Source organism: Mesoplodon densirostris, chromosome 7 (assembly GCF_025265405.1).
Source record: "Mesoplodon densirostris isolate mMesDen1 chromosome 7, mMesDen1 primary haplotype, whole genome shotgun sequence".
Taxonomy (NCBI): domain Eukaryota; kingdom Metazoa; phylum Chordata; class Mammalia; order Artiodactyla; family Ziphiidae; genus Mesoplodon; species Mesoplodon densirostris.
The window spans coordinates 108,080,464-108,089,735 of NC_082667.1; the positions used below are offsets into that span (position 1 = coordinate 108,080,464).

The window sequence follows — 9,272 nt, forward strand, 5'->3', positions numbered from 1 at the left end:
ACTTTCACCAATGGACAGATCAACCAAAATGAAAATAAATAAGGAAACACAAGCTTTAAATGATACATTAAACAAGATGGACTTAATTGATATTTACAGGACATTCCATCCAAAAACAACAGAATACACTTTCTTCTCAAGTGCTCAGGAACATTCTCGAGGATAGACCATATCTTGGATCACAAATCAAGCCTTGGTAAATTTAAGAAAACTGAAATAGTGTCAAGTATCTTTTCCAACAACAATATGAGACTAGATATCAATTACAGAAAAAAAAGCTGTAAAAAATACAAATACATGGAGGCTAAACAATACACTACTAAATAACCAAAAGATCACTGAAGAAATCAAGAGAAAATAAAAAAATACCTAGAAAAAAATGACAATGAAAATACGACAACTCAAAACTTATGGGATGCAGCAAAAGCAGTTCTAAGAGGGAGGTTTATAGCAATACAATCCTACCTCAACAAACAAGAAAAATCTCAAATAAACAACGTAACCTTACACCTAAAGCAATTAGAGAAAAAAGAACAAAAACCCCCCAAAAGCAGAAAGAAAGGTATCATACATATCAGATCAGAAAAAAATGAAAAAGGAATGAAGTAAACAATAGCAAAGATCAATAAAACTAAAAGCTGGTTCTTTCAGAAGATAAACAAAATTGATAAACAATTAGCCAGACTCATGAAAATAAAAAGGGACAAGACTCAAATCAACAGAATTAGAAATGAAAAAGGAGAAGTAAAAACTGACACTGCAGAAATACAAAGGATCATGAGAGATTACTACAAGCAACTATTTGCCAATAAAATGGACACCCTGGAAGAAATAGACACATTCATAGAAAAGCACAACCTTCCGAGACTGAAACAGGAAGAAATAGAAGATATGAACAGACCAATCAAAAGCACTGAAATTGAAACTGTGATTAAAAATCTTCCAGCAAACAAAAGCCCAGGACCAGATGGTTTCACAGGTGAATTCTATCAAACATTTAGAGAAGAGCTAACACTTGTCCTTCTCAAACTCTTCCAAACTATAGCAGAGGGAGGAACACTCCCAAATTCATTTTATGAAGGCACCATTACCCTGATACCAAAACCAGACAAAAATATCACAAAAAAAGAAAACAACAGGCCAATATCACTGATGAACAAACATGCAAAAATCCTCAGCAAAATACTAGCAAACAGAATCCAACAGCACATTAAAAGGATCATACACCATGATCAAGTGGAGTTTATCCCAGGAAGGAAAGGATTCTTTAGTATATGCAAATCAATCAATATGATGCACCGTACTAACAAACTGAAGGATAAACACCATATGATCATCTCAATAGATGCAGAAAAAGCTTTCAACAAAATTCAACATGCATTTATGATAAAAAACTCTCCAGAAAGTGGGCATAGAGGGAACCTACCTCAACATAATAAAGGCCATATATGACAAACACAGCCAACATTGTTTCCAGTGGTGAAAAACTGAAACCATGTCCATTAATATCAGGAACAAGACAATGTTGTCCACTCTCACCACTATTATTCAACACAGTTTTGGAAGTTTTAGCCACAGTAATCAGAGATGAAAAAGAAATAAGAGGAATCTAAATTGGAAAAGAAGAAGTAAAACGGTCACTGTTTGCAGATGACATGATACTATACATACAGAATCCTAAAGATGCTACCAGAAAACTACTAGAGCTAATCAATGAATTTCATAATGTAGCAGGATACAAATTAATGCACAGAAATCTCTTGCCTTCCGAAACACTAATGATGAAAAATCTGAAAGAGAAATTAAGGAAACACTCCCATTTACTATTTCAACAGAAAGAATAAAATACCTAGGAATAAACCTACCTAAGGATACAAAAGACCTGTATGCAGAAAACAATAAGATACTGATAAAGGAATTAAAGATGATACAAACAGATGGAGAGATATACCATGTTCTTGAATTGGAAGAATCAACATTGTGCAAATGACTGTACTACCCAAAGCAATCTACATATTCAATGCAATCCCTATCAAACTACCACTGGCATTTTTCACAGAACTAGAACAAAAAATTCCACAATTTATATGTTAACACAAAAGACCCCAAATAGCCAAAGCAATCATGAGAAAGAAAAACGGAGCTGGAGGAATCAGGCTCCCTGACTTTAGACTATACTACAAAGCTACAGTAACCAAAACAGTATGGTACTGGCACAAAAACAGAAATATAGATCAATGGAACAGGATAGAAAGCCCAGGGGTAAACCCAGACAAATATGGTCACCTTATCTTTGATAAGGGAGGCAAGAGTATACAATGGAGAAAAGACAGCCTCTTGAATAATTGGTGCTGGGAAAACTGGACAGCTACATGTAAAAGAATGAATTTAGAATACTCCCTAACACCATACACAAAAATAAACTCCAAATGCATTAAAGACCTAAATGTAAGGCCAGACACTATAAAACTCTTAGAGGAAAACAGGCAGAACACTCTATGATGTGAATCACAGCAAGATCCTTTTTGACCCACCTCCTAGAGAAATGGAAATAAAAACAAAAAATAAACAAATGGGACCTAATGAAACTTAAAACTTTTGCACAGCAAAGGAAACCATAAACAAAACCAAAAGACAAACCTCAGAATAGGAGAATATATTTGCAAATGAAGCAACTGAAAAAGGATTAATCTCCAAAATATACAAGCAACTCATGTAGCTCAATATCAAAAAAACAAACAACCGAATCCAATAATGGGCAGAAGACCTAAATATTCATTTCTCCAAAGAAGATATACAGATTGCCAACAAACACATCAAAGGATGCTCAACATCACTAATCATTAGAGAAATGCAAATCAAAACTACAATGAGGTATCACCTCACATACGTTAGACTGGCCATCATCAAAACATCTTTAAACAATAAATGCTGGAGAGGCTGTGGAGAAAAGGGAAACTTCTTGCTCTTTCGGTGGGAATGTAAGTTGATACAGCCCCTAGAGAGAACAGTGTGGAGGTTCCTTAAAACCTAAAAATAGAACTACCATATGACCCAGCAATCCCACTACTGGGCATATGCCCTGAAAAAACCATAATTCTAAAAGAGTCATGTACCGTAACGTTCATTGCAGCACTATTTACAATAGCCAGGACATGGAACCCACCTAAGTGTCCATCAACAGGTGAATGGATAAAGAAGTTGTGGCCCATATACACAATGGAATATTACTCAGCCATAAAAAGAAACGAAATTGAGTTATTTGTAGTGAGGTGGGTGGACCTAGAGTCTGTCATACAGAGTGAGGTAAGTTAGAAAGAGACAAACTAAAAAAAAATGGTTCTGAAGAACCTAGGGGCAGGACAGGAATAAAGACGCAGACATAGAGAATGGACTTGAGGACACGGGGACAGGGAAGGGTAAGCTGAGATGAAATGAGAGCGAAGCATTGACATATATACACTACCAAATGTAAAATAGATAGCTATTGGGAACAGCCACATAGCACAGGGAGATCAGCTCAGTGCTTTGTGACCACCTAGAGGGGGTGAGATATGGATGGCATTAGGGAGACACAAGAGGGAGGGGATATGGAGATATATGTATATGTATAGCTGATTCATTTTGTTATACAGCAGCAACTAACACAACAATGTAAAGCAATTACACTCCAATAAAGATGTTAAAAAAAATTCTGGAGAGGGTGTGAGAAAATGGAACCATTGTACACTGTTGATGAGAATGAAAATTGATGCAGCCACTACGGGAAACAGTATGGAGTTTCCTTAAAAAACTAAAAACAGAGTTACTATATGATCCAGCAATCCCACCCTGGGTATACCCAGAAAAAATAAAAGCTGTAATTCAAAAAGATACATGCACCCCAATGTTCATAGCAGTATTGTTTATAATAGCCAAGACATGGAAACGACAATTAGATTAAGAAGATGTGGTACATAAACAATGGACTATTACTCAGCAATAAAAAAGAATGAAATAATGCCATTTGCAGCAACATGGATATCCTTAGGGAATATTTTTTATACATTTATTTATTTTATTTATTTATTTTTGGCTGTGTTGAGTTTTCGTTGGTGCTTGTGGGCTTTCTCTAGTTGCGGCGAGCGTGGGCTACTCTTCCTTGTTGTACATGGGCTTCTCATTGTGGTGGCTTCTCTTGTTGCGGAGCACAGGTTCTAGGTGTGCAGGCTTCAGTAGTTGTGGCACACAGGCTCTAGAGCCCGGGCTCTAGAGCTCAGGCTCAGTAGTTGGGGAGCATGAGCTTAGTTGCTCCGCAGCATGTGGGATCTTTCTGGACCAGGGCTCGAACCTGTGTCCCCTGCATCGGCAGGTGGATGCTTAACCACTGTGCCACCAGGAAAGCCTCAACCTTAGGGAATATTATACTGAGTGAAATAAGTCAAGCAGAGAAAGACAAATACTATGTGATGTCACATATGTGGAATTGAAAAAATAATACAAATGAATCTATATACAAAACAGAAACAAGACTCAGACAGAAAACAAAATTATGGTTACCAGAGGGGAGAGGGAAGGAGGGAAAAATTAGGAGTATGGGATTAACCTACACAAACTATTATACATAAAATAGGTAAGCAACAAAGATTTATTGTATAGCACAGGTAATTATACTCAATATCTTTTAATAACCTATAAGGGAATATAATCAGAAGAAAATAACTGAATCACTATGCTGTACACCTGAAACTAACACAATATTGTAAATCAACTGTACTTCAATAAAAAAATCAGCTGTATTTTTATACACTAACAATAGACCAATCTAAAAATTTAATTAAGAAAACAGTCCTATTTACTATAGCCTCAAAAAGGAATTAACTATTTTGGAACAATCTTAATCAAGGAGGTGAAAGACTTGTACACTAAAAAATACAAAACGTTGTTAAAAAAAATCTAAGAGGTTACAGATAAATAGAAAGGCATCACATACTTGCGGATTGGAAGACTTAATATCAAAATGTTCATACTTCCCAATGCAATCTACAGACTCAATGCAATACTTATAAAAATTCCAATGGTATTTTTTGTGACGATAGAAAAAAAATTCTAAAATTCATATGGAATCTCAAGGGACCCTGAATAGCCAAAACAATCTTGCAAAAAAGAAAAAAGTTGGAAGATTCAGACTTCCTGATTTCAAAATGATACTACAAAGCAGTAATAATTAAGGTGGTGTGGTACTGGCATAAAGATAGACATATAAGCCAATGGAACAGGATAGAGAGTATAGAAATAATCCCTTGCATATATGGCCAAATGATTTTTACCAAGGGTGCCAAGCCTAAACAGTAGGGAAAGAACACCAAGGGTGTTGTGGAAACTGGATATCCACATACAACACAATGAAGTTGGACCCTTACCTTACACTGCATACAAAATTAACTCAAAATTGATTAAAGTCCGAAACATAAGGCCTAAACTATTAAACTTCTAGAAGAAAACATAGGGGAAAATCTTTAGGACTTTAGATTTGGCAACGGTTTCTTTGATATGACACCAAAAGCACAAATAACAAAATAAACAGACAAATGGGACTATACCACGAACTTAAAAACTTATGCATGTCAAAGGAAACAATGCATGAAAAGATAGTCTGATGAATGGGAGAAAATAATTGTAAATCACACATCTAACAAAGGTTAATATCCACAATATATAAGGAATAGCTACAACTCAAAAAAAAAAACTGATTATAAAGCGGGCAAAGGATTGAGGCTAGAGTTACGCTTGGGTATCAGCCATTGTCTTAGTGTGCTACAGTCCTCAAAGAGTGGCTGCTGACCTTATTCACTGGCTGTGGCCCTCATGGCATAGTCAGTCACCAGGTTAGTGACATGCATCAGAGGAAAAAAATGGGCAAAGGAATCGAATAGATATTTCTCCAAAGAAGATATACAAATGTCCAATAAGCATATGAAAAGATGCTCAACACCAGTGATCATTAGGGAAATGCAAATCAAAACCAAAATGAGACATCACTTCACACCTATCGGGATGGCCACTATCAAAACAAGTGTTGGTGAGGATGCAGAGAGAAGTTGGAACTCTTGTGCACTGTTAGTGGGAATATAAAATGGTGCAGTTATTGTGGAAAACAGTATGGAGGTTACTCAAAAAGTTAAAAATAGATTTACCATATGACCCACTGATCCTGCTTCTGGGTATATCCAGAAGGACTGAAATCAGGATCTCAAAGAGATATATGTGCACTCTCATGTTCATTGCAGCATTATTCACAATAGCCAAGATGTGGAAACAATCCAAATGTGCACCAACAAATAAATGAATAATGTGATATATACATGCAATAGAACATAATGGGAGTCTTAAGAAAAAAAGGAAATCCTGTCACATGCTACAACATGGATGAACCTCAAGGAAATTATGCTAAGTAAAATAAGCCAGTCACAAAAGGACAAATAGTGTATGATTCCACTCATATCAAGTATCTAAAGTAATCAAAGTCATAGAAACAGAAAGTACAAATGTGGTTACCAAGGTGGGAGGAGGGGGAACCAGTGTTTAGTGGGTGTAGAGTTCTGGTGTTGCAAGACAGAAGTTCTAGAGACCTGCTGTACAACAATGTGAATATACTTAATGCTACTGAACTGAACATTTAAAAATGGTTAAGGTGGTAAATTTAATGTTATGTGTTTTTTATGTGACGTATGTTCTTTCCCTTTCATAGCAAATAAACATCAATGTTGAGATCCAGAGCAGTTCATTTCTTTGCTTAACATGTTAAAATGAAATAGTCTTAGTTGCTCAGTAGCTGTTAGTGACTTGAATTCTTAATTTTCTTTCATAAGTCAACATTAGGAGGCATATTGTTTTAAAAAAAACTGTTCTGTTAGTAAAGCAGCATGTGAATTGGCTTCAGGTATAAGTCTTGCTACACACATAGCTGCTGTCCTAGTAGGAGTAATCCCAATGCTCTTTTCCATTCAACACCACAGCTCACAAAATAACTTATATGAAAGTTCTTCCTCTACAGCATGTTTTCAATGACAACCAGAAGCAAAAAATCATCAAGTGCTTCAGCCTCTTAGAAATGCTGCACAGATGCCAAGAACTTATCATACCCTACATATCAATCAATTCAACTTACTGTAAAGCAAAATGTGTTCCAGTATACACCTTTCAATTCACATTATATGCTATTGATATTGTGTTTGCACAACAGTATCATTTGACAAAGGAATTTTGCCAACAGTTCCATCTGATTTAGCACTAACCATATTTGTCATTAACTTGTGGTTGGCTTTATAAACTTCTCATCCGTAGTTTGACTTGTACATTTTTTCATTATCAAGAGTTCAATGCTGAATGATACCTTAGTAATTTTAATCTTTCCTTTGACTTCATTGATAGAATTCATCAAGTTTGTACTAGAAGGCAATATTTTGTTCCTGCTCTGGAGAAAAGCAGATTGCTTTAGCAGAGAGGTGACTGTGCTTTCTATGACAATCATATAAAATCTTTAATGGCTTTAGTCCTCTGTGTTAGACAGGAGCTTTTTTTTATATATAGGTGATAGAAATCCACCTCAAAATAGACTAAGGAAGGTGGGAAGGAACGTATTGACTCATAACTAAAAAGTACAGAAAAGGCAGAAAGATTGAGGAATGTTGCCTCCAGATGCTTAAAGAACATTGTTAGGACTCTTTGTCTCTCCCTTACCACCTCTTGGCTCTGTGTTTCTCTGGTGGTTTCATTTTCAGGCAGGATTTTTATATGTGATAGGTGAAAGGTTGCATGATCCTTGTGACTTGGGATCCCAGAAGAATAGAACCCTCTTCTAGTGCCTATATATAGATAGAAAACATAGAGAAGACTCTGGTTGTCCTGTTTAGAACACATGTCCATGTTGGACCCAATGACAGTGGCCCAGGGTATAAATGATTTTGATTATCAAGCCTAGACCATATGCCAACACCTATGGCCAGATTCTATTGCTAGAAGTGAAGGAAAGAATATAAACACAACATATTTTTCTTCTACTGCAGATGTATTTTTTTAACATCTTTATTGGAGTATAATTGCTTTACAATGGTGTGTTAGTTTCTGTTGTATAATAAAGTGAATCAGCTATACATAAGCATATATCTCCATATCTCCTCCTTCTTGCATCTCCCTCCCACCCTCCCTATCACACCCCTCTAGGGGGTCACAAAGCACCAAACTGATCTCCCTGTGCTATGTGGCTGCTTCTCACTAGCTATCGATTTTACATTTGGTAGTGTATATATGTCCATGCCACTCTCTCACTTCATCCCAGCTTACCCTTCCCCTTCCCCTTGTCCTCAGGTCCATTCTCTACATCTGCGTCTTTATTCCTGTCCACTGCAGATGTATTTGATGAAGTCTCATAAAAAATAATAAAAATAAAAAATAATACCCAAGGGGCAAATAGATTACTGATTCTGTAAAATTTAATTATCAGAGATTTGTGTTTGTATTTTTTGTACTTTCTTACTTAATTCCATAAAATCATCACATTCACAGATAGTTGGAAAGAAACTCTTCATTTTATGTCTAAAATTATTTTGAGTTGAAGTATTTGTCACTAATTTTTCCACTACATTTAATTTCAATAATCCATTCTTAAGCTTTTGAGTTATTTATATGTGTAGTGAGAATCTAAAATTATATAATAGAAACCAATAAAATATAAATTTAACATAAACAAAAATACTCTGAAATATATAAAAATATGTTTATGAATCCCAAACTGCTCCATGTTAACTGAATACTAGTCAAAATTAAGTGACCAAACAGAACTTATGACTCATGCATCACCTTTGAGTAAGAGATTTTTATTAAGAATATGGAGAAATTTGGGGAAAATCATAATTTTGCCTGATAATTATATCAAGTCTTTCATGGCTTTAGTCCTCTCTATTAGACAAGACTTTTTTTTAACGGGTGATAGAAATCAACCTCAAACTAGCCTAAGGTGGGGTAAGATAAAATGCATTTCACTTCAAATCTATGAAATATAAGTAAACAAAATATTTAAGTGTTTTTCTTTGAGAACTACTCAAACACCTCCTGACCCCTTGCTAAACTACCACAGGCCACACTCTGAGAATTAGTGCTTTCTCCTACAAGGGTATTTTCAAAGTCACCTCCTTCGAGAGCTTGGGTACCACAACTATCTGTGAAGCTTATAAAAGACATTGATTGACAGACTTAATTCTGACTAACTAAATAAAGCTTTTTCTGGATGA

General features: G+C 35.6%; 1 non-coding gene across 1 annotated transcript; it reads left to right on the forward strand.

Annotated features, from left to right (window-relative positions):
- Positions 1-5,750: 5,750 nt before the first annotated feature.
- LOC132494503 (small nucleolar RNA SNORA3/SNORA45 family) lies at positions 5,751-5,880 on the forward strand. The gene has a single exon (XR_009533083.1). It is a non-coding gene; the product is annotated as a small nucleolar RNA SNORA3/SNORA45 family (small nucleolar RNA).
- Positions 5,881-9,272: the final 3,392 nt, after the last annotated feature.